At 40.4% G+C, this 16435-nt stretch overlaps 1 pseudogene; it reads left to right on the forward strand.

Moving 5' to 3' along the window:
• The first annotated feature begins 9484 nt into the window (after window positions 1-9484).
• The window catches only part of LOC132888108 (sodium- and chloride-dependent GABA transporter 3-like), an 82442-nt pseudogene continuing 75491 nt past the window's right edge, over window positions 9485-16435 (forward strand).

Raw genomic sequence — 16435 nt, forward strand, 5'->3', positions numbered from 1 at the left:
GTCATTGTCTCTGTGCCACAAGAATCTTAGATAGTTCCTGTGATCGTTGCGGACGAGGAAGCAGTGGAACATCTGCTGAATATCTGCGAGCACAGCAACCTGCTCCTTCCGAAAGCGGACCAAGACTCCAATGAGCGAGTTGTTGAGGTCTGGGCCTTTGAGGAGGACGTTATTGAGAGACGTCCCAGATGATTTTGCACTGGAGTCGAAGACCACCCGTATGTTGTCTGGCTTTTGTGGATGAAAGACTCCGAAAGTTGGCAGATACCAGCATTCCTCGTTCTCTTTTAATGGTGGAGCTACCTCTGCATGTTGATTTTTAAAGATTTTGCTCATGAACTCGATGAATTGCTCTTTTACTTTTGGCTTTCTGTCTAATGTCTTTTGCAGTGAGTGAAGACGAGACAGTGCATACTCAAGATTGTTGGAGAGCAGTTGGCGGTGAGGTCTGAAGCGCAGCGGTGCAACCCAGTGATTTGACTCGTCTCTGAACATTTCTTTGTCCATCATCTCCAGAAAGATTGTGTCCTCCATGGAGGGGCCAGGCTTGTTGTCAGAGCTTGTTTCGTTGAAAACGTTTTGTCCCAAAGTCTCTAGTGTTGCTTTGCAGGGTTGAGTCTTTTGCTCCCCGCCTTGGCAAGCATTCTCAACCAGCTTAATGGACTTGTTGCAGGGTGTACAGATTGAGGGGTGGCCGTTTTCGAGAATGCTGGTTCTGTACGTGCTTATGGTGGGCTTGTGTGCGTTTCCAAGACACACGTCTCCAATCAGGACCCATCCCAGGTCCAGCCTCTGAGCGAAAGGGGCATTGTGGGGACCGTTCACGTGCTGGCGGACCTTGTGGACCCTTAAAATGTCTCTTCCCAGTAGTATCAGGATTTCTGTGCTGGGATCAAGCTCAGGGATGTGTTGCGCTATTTTTTGCAGGTGTGGGTGACCTCGTGCTGCATCTGGCATTGGGATTTCAGAACGGTCATTCAGTATTTCATTGCACTCAATCAGCGGCGGTAGTGACAGTATTATTTTTCCATCAAGAGACTCAATCAGGAAACCTTCTGCTTTGCGGCCAGCTGTATCGAGCGGCCTGGCACAAGTCTTTAGTTTGTAGGGGAAGAGTGGGCTTTTGATGTTGAACAGTTCGAAAAAGTCTGAGCGCACCAGTGAGCGATTACTTTGGTCGTCCAGTATTGCGTACATGTTGGCTGCTTTTTCGCGTTGACCTTGATAATACACTCGAACCAGACAGATCTTTGAGCATGATCTGCCTGCTTGCCCTGGGCCACAAACCTGGGTGCATTGTGAGCTCACTTGTGTGCTGGTGGCAGCTTGCTCCTCCTCCCCGCCATCGTTTGTTGGGGGAGTAGGCCTTGTGGAGACTTGTAGTGGAGTGCCAATGTGCATTGCTGTGTCATGACGGTCGCTGTTGCATTCTGAACATTTTACAAAAACTTTGCATTCTTTAGCGAGATGACTAGTTGAGGCGCAGCATTTAAAACAGATCCTGTTTTCTTTCAAAATTGTTTTCCTTTCTTCAATGTTTTTTGCTCTGAAGGCTCTGCACTTTCTTAGTGGGTGTGCATTGTTATGAATGGGACAGTTTTTCTCTTGCCCTTCTTGATCGCTTGCAGGCAACTTTGTCGTTTGCTTTGGCCTTGTGAAAACATCAGTTTTGTGGATGGATATTCTGTTCCCAAAGCTCCTTGTGGGTGCGTCATGGGGTCTCTCAGTTGCACGTGAAAGTATGAACCTTGGGTCGTTTCTCCGTTTTGCCTCGTGACAGATGAAACTGGCAAAGTGGTCGAATGGAGGGAAAAGTCCATTGTTTTCTTCTTTGAACCAACTGAGAGCCACTTATCTTGAAGTCCATAAGGAAGTTTTTGGATTATGGGCCCAATACCTCTTGCAGTGTCCAAATATGTGAGTCCTGTTAAGTATCCTTCTTCTTTAGCTCCTTGAATCTCCATGAGCAAGTCTCCAAAGTCCCTCAACTTGCTGTAGTCTTTGGCAGTTATTTTTGGAAAATCATCCAGTCTTTTTAAAAAGGGCTTTTTCTGCTACTTCGGGTGCAGCGTAACACTCTTGGAGCCGTATCCAGGCCTTTTCCAGAGCTGCATTGGGGTTTCCAGCATGCACAGAGTGGATTCTTTTAACGTGTTTGACAGATTCAGGTCCTAGCCATCTGACCAGCAGATCCAACATTTCTGTAGCTGTGAGTCCAATATCTGAAGTGGCATTGTTAAAGGATGACTGCCATGCTCGATAACTTTCGGGCTTGTCATCGAACTGGTAGAGACTTGTACTCACTAAATCGCGGCGAGCCAAGTAACGAGCCAGATGTTCTGTTTCAGGTGTTACACTTTGTGTGGAAGAGATACTGTGAGGAACATACTGTGGCGATTTTGGATTCACTGGGGGACCATAGTAGTAGCTATTTGTGACAGGATTTGGCAGGAACCCATTTTGACCATTTACGTAGCTGTTGTGTTTGAAATCATTGTCCTTGTCCAGACATGTCTTTTCTTGTGTGTTACTGTGCTTGTTGTTTGCTTGGTGCTGAACAGTTGCATTTGCTTGGGATTGGGCGTACCATGTAGCAAAACTTTTTTTCTTGTGATGCTGGACAGAGTCCTGTGGTTTGTTCCTGGCTTTTCTCAGATTTTAGCTCTGCTTGCGTTTCCACATATTCCTGTGTCCTTTGTTCTTTGCGTTTTCTTAAACTTTCTCTACTTGAGTCTGACTTATCGGACTTTTATTCAGCCGCTTCCATAGCCTCAGCATAAGCTACGGCTGTGGCTGCCTCTCTTATATTCCAGGGCTTTTAGCTCTGCTTCCAACTTCACTTTTCCTAACTGCAGCTCTGCTTCCTTCTCAGCACTTTCCACTTTAAGCTTTGCTTCTTCTTCTGCATATAAAGCCCTTGCCTTTGCAGCTTCTGCTTCAGCCCTTGCTCTGATGGTTGCGCTGGATCCAGAGGAGCAAGAGGTTTTGGTAGCTTTTGATCCTGTTTCTGACTTGACCTCCATTTTCTTTCCTTTTGCTTCTTAGTTGGACTCCAGATTCCCGCCTTTTCACTGTACTGTCCTCACTGAGACGATAGCTACTCAGTTTGACAGCGAGCTAAACTCTATATTAAAGATGAGACAGCTGTAGTTTTATAGTTTTAATGTTCACCTTAACACAGAGTGAAACTGTAAGAAAGAAAAGAAAATAAAACAAAAAAACGCAATCAGCGATCTCTCAAGTTCCACATAAATCCAATGCGAGTTTAACTTAATATATCAGTACAATTGTCCACAAAAGGTGGCTCACATTTATATAAAACAATACATCAATTTACTACAGCGCAATCTCAAAATTAGCGTTTTACCTGTGGCTGCATAACACAGGGAAAATTACTGTTAGCTTAAATAATGTGACTTACATCTTTTTTCTTACTTCTCAAAACCGTTTTTTTAAAGTACTTTTTAAACGAATGAATTTACACAAAATGTTACAAATGCATACATACAGGCGTTGCTTCTGCAGGAGTTCCTTACTAAGTTTACTTTTTTTGCTCTTTGGGTCCGTTGATTCCTTTTTCATCACTTGCGCTCTCCTCTGCCTAGCTGGAATTCTCACTTCCTGTGCACATGTGTGGTGCGTACTACCAAAATAAAAGCTCTATTTTCCAAATAAAACTCTTAGCGTTAAAATGAACAGCAAATACCTGGAAGGCAGAACACCTTTTTTTTTTTAAACTGATCTTAGGAAATATGCTAATAATTTGAGACACCGTATTTCTGATTTTCATGAGCTATAAGCCATAATCATTAAAACTAAAACAAAAAAGGCTTGAAACATTTCACTTTACATGTCATGAAGAAAGTGTGTGTATATAAAATATGAAATTTTACCAATTTGAATTTTAAAAATGAACTTTTGTGTGATATTCTAATTGTTTGAGATGCACTTGTACAGTCATTGACTTGTAAAGAATTCTCACTGGAGAATGGTGAATTTGAAATTGTTTGTAGATGGGCTTATAACTTTCCGCAGAATGATGAGCAGTAACAATGGCTTCTCTGAGATTATGGCTGATGTCCTTTTTTTCTTGGCATAATGTAGACATGTTGGTAAGATCAATGTGTGTGTGTGTGTATATGTGTGTACAATGTATGTATTTCAGCTGCTTGACTACTACACCTATAATGGAGCATGCATTGTCTTCATTGATGTGTTTCAGTACCTGGCAGTGGGCTGGGTCTTCAGTGGATTAAAAAAAAACCACCCATTTTTTAAAAGTAATGATACAATGTACATCATCTCTCATTTCTAGGACATGGGACATTTTCTTGTAGGCTTGACTGTTAAGCACAATCATGTTAAACTATATAACAATGACATTCAGAATATTCAGTAATTCAATTTACACTGAGATTATTATTATTATTATTATTATGTTAGTTTGAGTTATTTAGCCATTTTAAACCAACAACTGCATGCAGTGCACACAAAATGCACAAGCTGATTACATATATGCCCCATGGGACTGTATAACAGTTACACACTTCTGGACTAAAATCACTTAGGAACTATCTCATTTTCTAAATCACAACATCCCACTGTGCCCTTCACTATCCTTACTAGGAGATGCATCTGGAAAAAGGAAAATAAACAAAAATGTAGGCTATAAATTTGTGGAGACCATAAATAGCTGGACATTCATTTAGTCATCAGTTCTTAGTTTTAGCTCTAAATTCACAATTCATAATAAATTTTGCATTAATACATTAAAATGTGCAAAATAATTGTGTAAAATTTGTATAAAAATTTACAAACATTAGGGTTAGGTTTGAATTTGTGATCATAGCGCTCCAATAAATTTTGTACAAGATGATTTTCCTTGCATTCCATAAAACCCATCTGAATCATGGAATATGTGACATTGCCAAGTAATGGAAAGTGTCTTTTAGGCATAAGATAAAGGAAAAAAATTGAGTGAACATGGACATCATTTACTGAAAGCAAGATCAGAGGAACAAGCTTCAAAATAGTTAGAACATTTCAGTCTGAGAAGCATAAAGAAAGATATCCAGTGTTAGGTTATGAATGTACACTCTTCAAAGGAATGTGTAGAAAAATGACACAAATTATCTACAGCACTCTAGTTTACACATTGTGTCAATATTAAAATTCTGTTGGAAGAATTCACATTTTTATACATAGTTATGTGTAGTTTGAAAATTAACACAACCTGGGAATTTATTCACAACATTCAGCACAGTATGTGTAGATTGATCTGCTCTACACAAACTCAGAATTAGTGTTTTAAATGCATGAGCTAATTGATTTGGCTGAAGAGCAGCTGCCTATAGTCTGATAATGAAATCTACTTGCCATTTTATTTTAATTTTATTCTATACTGTTGTACAACCCCGATTCCAAAAAGTTGGGACAAAGTACAAATTGTAAATAAAAACGAAATGCAATAATTTACAAATCTCAAACTGATATCGTATTCACAATAGAACATAGACAACGTATCAAATGCCGAAAGTGAGACATTTTGAAATTTCATGCCAAATATTGGCTCATTTGAAATTTCATGACAGCAACACATCTCAAAAAAGTTGGGACAGGGGCAATAAGAGGCTGGAAAAGTTAAAGGTACAAAAAAGGAACAGCTGGAGGACCAAATTGCAACTCATTAGGTCAATTGGCAATAGGTCATTAACATGACTGGGTATAAAAAGAGCATCTTGGAGTGGCAGCGGCTCTCAGAAGTAAAGATGGGAAGAGGATCACCAATCCCCCTAATTCTGTGCCGACAAATAGTGGAGCAATATCAGAAAGGAGTTCAACAGTGTAAAATTGCAGAGTTTGAACATATCATCTATAGTGCATAATATCATCAAAAGATTCAGAGAATCTGGAAGAATCTCTGTGCATAAGGGTCAAGGCCGGAAAACCATACTGGGTGCCTGTGATCTTTGGGCCCTTAGATGGCACTGCATCACATACAGGCATGCTTCTGTATTGGAAATCACAAAATGGGCTCAGGAATATTTTCAGAGAACATTATCTGTGAACACAATTCACCGTGCCATCCGCCATTGCCAGCCAAAACTCTATAGAAGAAGCTGTAGCTAAACATGATCCAGAAGCACAGACGTCTTCTCTGGGCCAAGGCTCATTTAAAATGGACTCTTGCAAAGTGGAAAACTGTTCTGTGGTCAGACGAATCAAAATTTGAAGTTCTTTATGAAAATCAGGGACGCCGTGTCATTCGGATTAAAGAGGAGAAGACAACCCAAGTTGTTATCAGCGCTCAGTTCAGAAGCCTGCATCTCTGATGGTATGGGGTTGCATTAGTGCGTGTGGCATGGGCAGCTTACACATCTGGAAAGACACCATCAATGCTGAAAGGTATATCCAGGTTCTAGAGCAACATATGCTCCCATCCAGGCGACGTCTCTTTCAAGGAAGACCTTGCATTTTCCAACATGACAATGCCAAACCACATACTGCATCAATTACAGCATCATGGCTGCATAGAAGAAGGGTCCGGGTACTGAACTGGACAGCCTGCAGTCCAGATCTTTCACCCACAGAAAACATTTGGCGCATCATAAAACGGAAGATACGACAAAAAAGACCTAAGACAGTTGAGCAACTGGAATCCTACATTAGACAAGAATGGGTTAAGATTCCTATCCCTAAACTTGAGCAACTTGTCTCCTCAGTCCCCAGACATTTACAGACTGTTGTAAAGAGAAAAGGGGATGTCTCACAGTGGTAAACATGGCCTTGTCCCAACTTTTTTGAGATGTGTTGTTGTCATGAAATTTAAAAATCACCTAATTTTTCTCTTTAAATGATACATTTTCTCAGTTTAAACATTTGATATGTCATCTATGTTCTATTCTGAATAAAATATGGAATTTTGAAACTTCCACATCATTGCATTCCATTTTTATTGACAATTTGTACTTTGTCCCAACTTTTTTGGAATCGGGGTTGTACATAAAATATTAGATTTCATATGACAATCATTTCACTATGTGAAACACTCAGACAAAACAAAATATGTGCAGCTTAGTGGTCATTGAACACATTTGAACATCCACTCCATTTCTCAGAGATGATGTGAACAACACTACTAATGCCAGCCATTGAGAAACTCATCAGTACTTAGTACTCACAGTATAATACACCTGCCTTTTGCGGATAAGATCGAAGACCCCTGATTACAACCTTCTAGAAATCAGTGTAACGTGACCAGACATCCTGGTTTGACCGGGACAGTCCCGATTTTTAGTTGCGTGTCCCCAGTCCCGACAAAGGTCTGTCGGGACGCTGAAATGTCCCGGTTTACACCAAACACTAACAAACTGTCCCAGTTACAACGATCATATATAGCCAACGAGATGTCAATAAAGCTTCTAGCAATTCAGCATCAATGTGCATGTGTGCGCAGTCAACATTAGAATGTATCTATTTGTACAATGTTGCAATATAGAGGCCACATTATAATGGCTTTTTCCGCTAGCGGCTGTCAACTAGTACGCGACAATGCCGAATGGATGAGCGCTGGGCGGAGATGTTCGCACACTTCAAGAGTAGGGTGATTCCTTACAGCAATGTCAGCCAGCTTTGCCAGTTTGCCATGTGCCTACCTGGCACCAATGCTCCAGTTGAGCAAATATCTTCACTCGTGCAACACCTGGACTGACGAGAGGAATTACATGACCGTGATACTCTCAAAGTCTTGCTCATTACCCGGGCCAATTTCAACGATACTTGCTTGCAGTTTCACAGCAGGCTCTCGGGCAATAAAGCGCTACTGGAGCAAATTCACTCATCATATAAATATATGCAATAAAATGGCATCTTCTTTAGGGTGGGTTGGGTGGCTGTGTTTCTGAAACATTTTTTGTTGTCTTTCATCTGTCTTTAATCTGTATCACAGATTGTCTTGACTTGTTTGATGCTGTTGTCAACTCAGGGTTCACGTTTTCAAAATAGTTAATAGCCTACACTGGTTAAGATTAAACAGAGGCATTTTGGGTAAAGGTTCAGAGGTGACAACGATTAGGCTCATGCACTCGTTCCTGTTACAATGCATAGCCTATTGTTTAAAACAAAAAGTTCATCGCATAAAATGTTGACGTTAATATGCAAGGAATGCATTTTCTTGGCATTTTCACAAAGGTGAAATAAATCATTTGAAATTTAGGCTATTGGCCTATTCCCAAATATCACATCTGTTGTCTGATTTTCTTACTTTAACTGAATTGTGATAGAACTACATGTAGATAACAAGAAAATACTTGATTATTCTCTGAAATGTTGATAAAAGTGAGCTTCTACAAAATGATAAAAGCACCTGTCTGAGCCATGGTTTGAGCTGGCGCATGTTTACATCAAAATGCGTGTGCGTGCACGGCTATCACAGTCACACACAAAGTGTCCCGGTTTTAGACTCGGGAAATCTGGTCGCCCTAAATCAGTGAAATGATATAATAACTCAGGTGAGGGATTTCAGTGGGGGAATTTTAACTACTGGGGTTACTTAAGTAGCATTACATTACTGCTAGCTCTCTCTATCTTCAGCTTGAATAACATTAGCTTGCTACTTGTTTTTAACAACTACATCCGACATGCTCTCGAAATAGGTAAAGGCTGGTTTATGCTGTAGTCACAGAAGTGGTTAATTGTTTTTTTTTGGCAAGTGTGTGTTTCATGCATGGTGTTACCGGGTAATGCTAACTTCCAGTGACTTTGGCCGGAATGTGTGATGAGCATCATTGTATAATGTCAAAACTGCCATTTTGATGGGGAGTGGATTTGTGCCAGTGACAGCGAGAGCAAAATTCTTGAGGTAAGTTAGGTAACTGTTTTACTGGCGAAGGGAAGTTGTGCAAAGTATTAAATGCAGGGGTGCCAATAATAGCGGCACATGTGTTTTTGTTGAAAATAATTATTTCTTGATGAGAGATTTTTTTTCTGAATAAATGAGTTTCAATGAAAGGTTGGATCTTTTTTTTTTTTTCATTTTTTCAGTGTGAGCTAAAGTGACTTCACCAAAATGTGGATTTTTTTCAAACCCTTTTAACTAATTTTTATAAGGAGTGCCAATAATTGTGGAGGGCGCTGTGTGTGTGTGTGTGTGTGTGTATGAAGTCCACTCTCAGTATTCCATTAAAAAACTATATAGATTTGTCTTAATTATAAACATGCAACAGCTCACCTGTTCTCTCTCCTTCCCTTTGTGTCTTCAGTTCAGTTTTGACCACACCCCTTCACAGTTTAAACCTGTGCCTAATAATTAGCTTCAAGATGATGTGTGGGTATAAATATTGACAATTGTTTGCTTTCTTTGTTTTAAAGTTTGGGAAACGTGTAGACAACAGCTCAAAGTATCAAATTTGGCTGTGGAGCCAGGAATCAAAGAGATGGCAGTTGTTACAGTTCATCATAGCAGGAGACAGCACTTCATTAAAAGATGTTGAAAAACAGAAAATTAGAGGCGAGGGGACTCTGGGACAATAAAATTGAATTCTTTCTGGCTGTAGCAGGAGACATCGTGGGTCTGGGCAATGTTTGGAGATTCCCCTTCCTCTGCTACAGGAATAGAGGAGGTAAGAACACTGATAGAGGTATTATATTGTCTATTATCTCTTTTTATACTGTATGTTGTATTAATGATTCATTGTGCTTTCTCTGACGTAAAAAAATTCACAAAACATTCAACTACAAGAACAGGATTTTAGTATGTACAAATAATTCGTGAGTAATTTGGAGGTTGGCATTGTTTGCATGTTATTAGGGGTGTTTTTGGTGCCCTACTTGGTGTTTGCTGTGACCTGTGGTTTGCCCCTCTTCCTTCTGGAAACTGCTATGGGACAGTACACACAAGAGGGGGCATCACATGCTGGCAACATATCTGCCCACTGGCTGAGGGTAAGTGACATAAGGGTGCGTTGTGTTCTGTATTCAAGGTCAACTTGTGAAAAACATTTATTGTGTAACAATCAGGTGTCTGTGTCTTGAACTTCATATTTTTGTGTCTGTGAGACATGCAGAATGATCACGTGAGCCATTCAAAGTCCTTACACTCATTGAAATAAGTAGAAAAATTGCACAAATTATGTGCAGTATTCTACACATTTTATCAAAATGAAATAAAACTGTGTTGGAAGTATTCAGCTTTTTTACACAGTTTTGTGTAGATTTAAAATTAACACAGTCTGTGAATTTGTGTACAACATTCAACACAGTATGTGTAGACTGATCTGCTCTACACATTCAGTATCAGTTTTTTAAATGCATGAACTATTTGATTTAGCTGAACAGCACCCTGCCCATCATCTGAGAATGACATCAATTTGTCATTTTCATTTTATTGTATACTGTTGAACATTATAATAGAAAATATGATATTTTATCACTTCACCATGTGAATCACTAAAACAAAAAATTTAAAAAATGTCTGCAGTTATGTTGGTCACTGGATGCCTCTGAACATCCTCTCTATTTCTCAGAGACAACGTAAACAACACTGCTAACACCAGGTATTTATGCTGTACATAAAATATATTTTATATTACAGTCACTTCACTATGTCAATTACTAAAACAAACAAGCAAAAAAAAAAAAAATCTGTAGCTCAGTGGTCATTGAATACCTCTGAACATCCTCATTGTTTCTCAGAGATGATGCGAACAACACTGCTAATGCCAGCTATTTACTGTAGAAACTCATCAGTACTTTCTTACTACTCACAGTATAATACACTGGCCCTTTGCGGATAAGATTGAAGACCCCTGATTACAACCTCCTGGAAATTGGTGGAATGATAGTAACTCAGATGAGGGATATCAGTGGGTGATTTTTAATTAATTGGGTTACTCAAGTCATGTTACCTTAATGCTAGCTCTGTCTTCAGCTTAAATACAGATTTTATTCTTAAAAAAAATCTTCGATAACTGCTGTTTTGATGGGGAGAGGATTCACAGTGGTGACAAGCTGTGTTAGATTTCGAAGTAAATTTCCTGTTCTCATTCAATAACGATTGCAAGCAGGCGCATACACTTAGAGAGGAAGATTTTATTAAAGAAGTTTCATGTATGTACACCTGTTTGTCCAAGACACACACTCTGAATGCCCCCCAAAACAAACAAACAAACAACAAAACCCCCTCACTCACTCACACTCTGGTTTCTCATAACAAAAAGCTATTTCTCACAGTATTTAAATTGCACAAAGATAAAGATATTACTTTGGATTTCTGAGACCATGAAAACCCACACAGAGTGAACACTGTTCTGGTTCTCTCTCTGTGAATCCAAACATGAGTGGATTGACCCCAGCTTCTCGGCAAGCACAGGAGTTAGTAGGCCAGACTTTTCACACGTTACCTTCTGGTTCTACCTGACTCCTCTCCTCCCACAGCCGACACTTGATCAAGCCCCGCTGCCACAACATATTAATGCAAATTACAGTCCCGATTCAGAAAAAGTTGGGACAAAGTACAAATTGTAAATAAAAACGAAATGCAATAATTTACAAATCTCAAAAACTGATATTGTATTCACAATAGAACATAGACAACATATCAAATGTCGAAAGTGAGACATTTTGAAATTTCATGCCAAATATTGGCTCATTTGAAATTTCATGACAGCAACACATCTCAAAAAAGTTGGGGCAGGGGCAATAAGAGGCTGGAAAAGTTAAAGGTACAAAAAAGGAACAGCTGGAGGACCAAATTGCAACTCATCAGGTCAATTGGCAATAGGTCATTAACATGACTGGGTATAAAAAGAGCATCTTGGAGTGGCAGGGACTTTCAGAAGTAAAGATGGGAAGAGGATCACCAATCCCCCTAATTCTGCGCTGACAAATAGTGGAGCAATATCAGAAAGGAGTTCGACAGTGTAAAATTGCAAAGAGTTTGAACATATCATCATCTACAGTGCATAATATCAAAAGATTCAGAGAATCTGGAAGAATCTCTGTGCGTAAGGGTCAAGGCTGGAAAACCATACTGGGTGCCCGTGATCTTTGGGCCCTTAGACGGCACTGCATCACATACAGGCATGCTTCTGTATTGGAAATCACAAAATGGGCTCAGGAATATTTCCAGAGAACATTATCTGTGAACACAATTCACCGTGCCATCCGCCGTTGCCAGCTTAAACTCTATAGTTCAAAGAAGAAGCCGTATCTAAACATGATCCAGAAGCACAGATGTCTTCTCTGGGCCAAGGCTCATTCAAAATGGACTGTGGCAAAGTGGAAAACTGTTCTGTGGTCAGACGAATCAAAATTTGAAGTTCTTTATGAAAATCAGGGACGCCGTGTCATTCGGTCTAAAGAGGAAAAGGACGACCCAAGTTATCAGTGCTCAGTTCAGAAGCCTGCATCTCTGATGGTATGGGGATGCATTAATGTGTGTGGCATGGGCAGCTTACACATCTGGAAAGACACCATCAATGCTGAAAGGTATATCCAGGTTCTAGAGCAACATATGCTCCCATCCAGATGACGTCTCTTTCAGGGAAGACCTTGCATTTTCCAACATGACAATGCCAAACCACATACTGCATCAATTACAGCATCATGGCTGTGTAGAAGAAGGGTCCGGGTACTGTACTGGCCAGCCTGCAGTCCAGATCTTTCACCCATAGAAAACATTTGGTGCATCATAAAACGAAAGATACGACAAAAAAGACCTAAGACAGTTGACTAACTAGAATCCTACGTTAGACAAGAATGGGTTAACATTCCTATCCTTAAACTTGAGCAACTTGTCTCCTCAGTCCCCAGACGTTTACAGACTGTTGTAAAGAGAAAAGGGGATGTCTCACAGTGGTAAACATGGCCTTGTCCCAACTTTTTTGAGATGTGTTGTCATGAAATTTAAAAACACCTAACTTTTCTCTTTAAATGATATGTTTTGTCAGTTTAAACATTTGATATGTCATCTATGTTCTATTCTGAATAAAATATGGAATTTTGAAACTTCCACATCATTGCATTCCATTTTTATTTACAATTTGTACTTTGTCCCAACTTTTTTGGAATCGGGGTTGTACATGCCAGATTTAAACTGTCTCAGAGCTTCAAAACATCAAATGTATTCAATGAATCTTTATACATTCAAAAAAAATTATTAGTTGTTTGACATAAACATACTTATTTGATTAGAAATAGGGCAAGATACATTCACATTGATTAAAATACTGATTATTCTAACATTTCTACAGGCACACACAACACACTGGTCTGGGAATAAATTGATTATTCAACACCTTTTCTCTTACTAAGGAGCATCCCCCTATCTTCTGCCCACATGGTGACTAGGTTTTTATTTATTTTTGTGTGTGGGGGGGGAGGTGCAAATGCACTTGTGCACATTTTCTGAATGTTTCATTGATTCCGTTCGTGTAAACGTTCATTTGTGGCAAAGATCTTTTCAGCAGAGCCGATAAAATACTGAGTCAGGGGAAAAGGGAGAAACTTTGATCAAGTGATCAGTTCATAAAATTGTTTTCATTGTTCTCTGTTCCAATGAAGACTCATTTCCTTGGGAGTTAGTTTGAGGTCAGTAGAGGTAAACCATCATGTCTTAGGTGCCAGAGCACCATAAAAGATATGGTTCTCCAAGTTTGGTGTGGAAGAAGTCGAGTGGTCTGCACAGAGCTCTACTCCACTGAACACTTTTGGGATGAATTGGAACATCAACCTTTTGTTTTCACCAGACCTTCTAAATGGCATTCATTGTCCAAATTCTTGTGCTCTTGTGGCTGATTCCCAAAGCCCTTGTGAAATTTGTTTTGTTGAACATCAGGTCCTATATTTTTGCACTATATTTTTCTGCAGTTAAACAATGATAAAAACAAAATCCTGGTTTAGCTGATTTCTCTGTTTGTGAAGGCTAAAAACTGAGGGGAAAAAAAGGGAGTTATTGCTGATACCAGCCTCAGCTTGAGGACCCACATAAGTACTGTCTGCAAAACAGCATTCTCTCACCTTCAAAAACATATCCAAGGTCTGTTACATTCTTTTGACTACTGATGGTGAGAAACATATACATGCATTTTGGTCAACTCATCGGGATGACTGTAAGACTCTTATCTGGTTTACAGAGAGTGAAAAATAATGCTGCAGTAATCTTGACATGTACAAGAATTCATCTGTTTTTAAGCAGCTATGCTGGTTACCAGTAGCTCCATTTATTCATTTTTGAATGCCTTCATGGTCTTGCTTCACTGTACCTAATGAATTAATTGTTCACCATGTTTCAGAGTCTCAGATAAACAGAAGTATCCTGGTCATGCCCATGTATGATCAAAACCTAGCCATGGAGAAATATTAAATCAGAAATGTGCATCAATGACAACTCTCAAAATGTTGGATTCTTTTGAGACATATTCAGCAAATTAGTACCTCAAAGTAAGTTGTTTCAAACACCACACAGATTTCTGCTGTCTCGTTATTTCTACCAAGGTGATCATACAACTCTAGGAAGATGCTAGAATGCATAAGATGTTTGTTAAACCCAGTCTGCCGGCACCTTGATGAGCATCTGGTAGTGATGTCATGCGCAAAATCATCGGCTCTAAGAGCCAATGCTTTGTAGTGAATCAGAAGAGCCAACTCCCATTGGATGAAAGCCGGCTCCCCATTTTTTTTTTTCTTTAGCTGCTCAGCTCTCACTCTCAGTGGCTCAGCTCTGCTCACAGCAGAACTTTGTTTTGATTGGCAGCATGGTGGCTTTGTGGCCAATCACATGTGAGGATATAGGGCGAGTGCATCGCAAAAACATGTAAATATGACTGACACCCATAAACAAAGCAGCATCTGGCTGCAGTTTAAAGATATTGGGAATAGCAGAACAGAGTGCCTTCACTGTAAAATGAAAATAACAGTAAGAGCAGGTTCCACCACAAACCCAGTGGCCGGCGAGGGCCTTTCTGTGTGGAGTTTGCATGTTCTCCCCATGTCTGTGTGGGTTTCCTCCAGGGTGCTCCAGTTTCCCCCACAATCCAAAAGACATGCAGTTAGGTTAACATGGGGTGGCCTTGAGCAAGGTACCTAACCTCTGACTGCTCCCCGGGCACTTTGGTGTGGCTGCCCACTGCTCTGAGTGTGTGCATGTGTTCACTGCTTCAGATGGGTTAAATGCAGAGGATAAATTTCACTGTGCTTGAAGTGTGCATGTGATGAATAAAGGTTTCTTCTTCTTCTTCTTCTTAAAAACCTGCACAGACACATCAGAACTGTCCATCCCACAGTGCAGTTGGAGGAGAAAGAGGCCAAGCTGGCTCAACATCTACTGACCCTAGTGTGTCTGGTCCCAAACTAACAACTGCCTGTCAAAAACAGGGCAGATACTAACTGAGAGGAGAAACCAGCACATCAGCCCATCCAGACTGAGGCATTTGATTTTTTTGAATGCCAACCTGCACTGAGGACATAATGTTTGGTTACTGTAATGTATTGTTGTTGTGAATACGACCTTTGGGCTTCCATAGCTGCCTACCTATGTATCACTGTGGCAGCGGGGGTGTGGTCAAGCGCCAGCCTGTGACAGGAGGGCGGAGTCAGGGAAGGTAAGTGGCAGAATCACTACACCTGACATCAGTTAACCTGTGTTTGTGTGTGTCTTCCCAGTGACCACACCCTATTTAAAGAGGGAGAGCAGAGGAGAGCTCATCCCCGAGCAAGACGCCAGTCGTGTGTGCGTCTGTGTGAAAGGAATGTTAGACTGAAAAGTGTAGCAATAAAAGCGATTGTTGAACCTGATCTCTGTCCTGCCGTCCTCTGTGCTCCACCCACCAACACTGAACCACTACAATCACTCTCTGCACCCTGTACTGCTCTGTGTGTGCATGCCAAGGAAGTAGTAAAATATAAGTCTTGTGCAACACTGGCCTCGTTACTGTGTTACGCTCAACATACTCAAAGTGAGTATATTACATGGTGTCAGAAGTCTGTCAAGAACAGTACACGCAGCCATGACTACGCAGTTTGATCACCCCAGGATTGACTGGGATACCGCCGATCTTTATCAAGAATTCGAGAGGTTCCGCTGCCACGCGAGTTTCGTCTTCGCTGGTCCTCATTTCAGCGCTAGAAGCTAAACAGAAAGCCAGCTGGCTAGGAACGTGGATCGGCAAGCAAGGCAGGGAAATCTACAAAATGCTAACATGGGTGGATGGTGAGAAAGAAGATCCAGTCAAAGTCTTGAATAAGTTTGCCAGCTATATAAGACCAAGAAAGAATAAAAGGATAGCCAGACATTGTTTCAAGCAGAGGAAACAAGGTGCAACTGAGAGTTTTGACCACTTTCTGAAGGATCTGAGGCTACTACTAATGGACTGTGAGTATGCTGACTCAGACGACATGTTGATTGATGCTATAATAGCAGGAATTAGATAAAAACAGG

The sequence above is a fragment of the Neoarius graeffei genome, chromosome 6 (genome assembly GCF_027579695.1).
Source record: "Neoarius graeffei isolate fNeoGra1 chromosome 6, fNeoGra1.pri, whole genome shotgun sequence".
NCBI classification, from domain to species: Eukaryota; Metazoa; Chordata; class Actinopteri; order Siluriformes; family Ariidae; genus Neoarius; species Neoarius graeffei.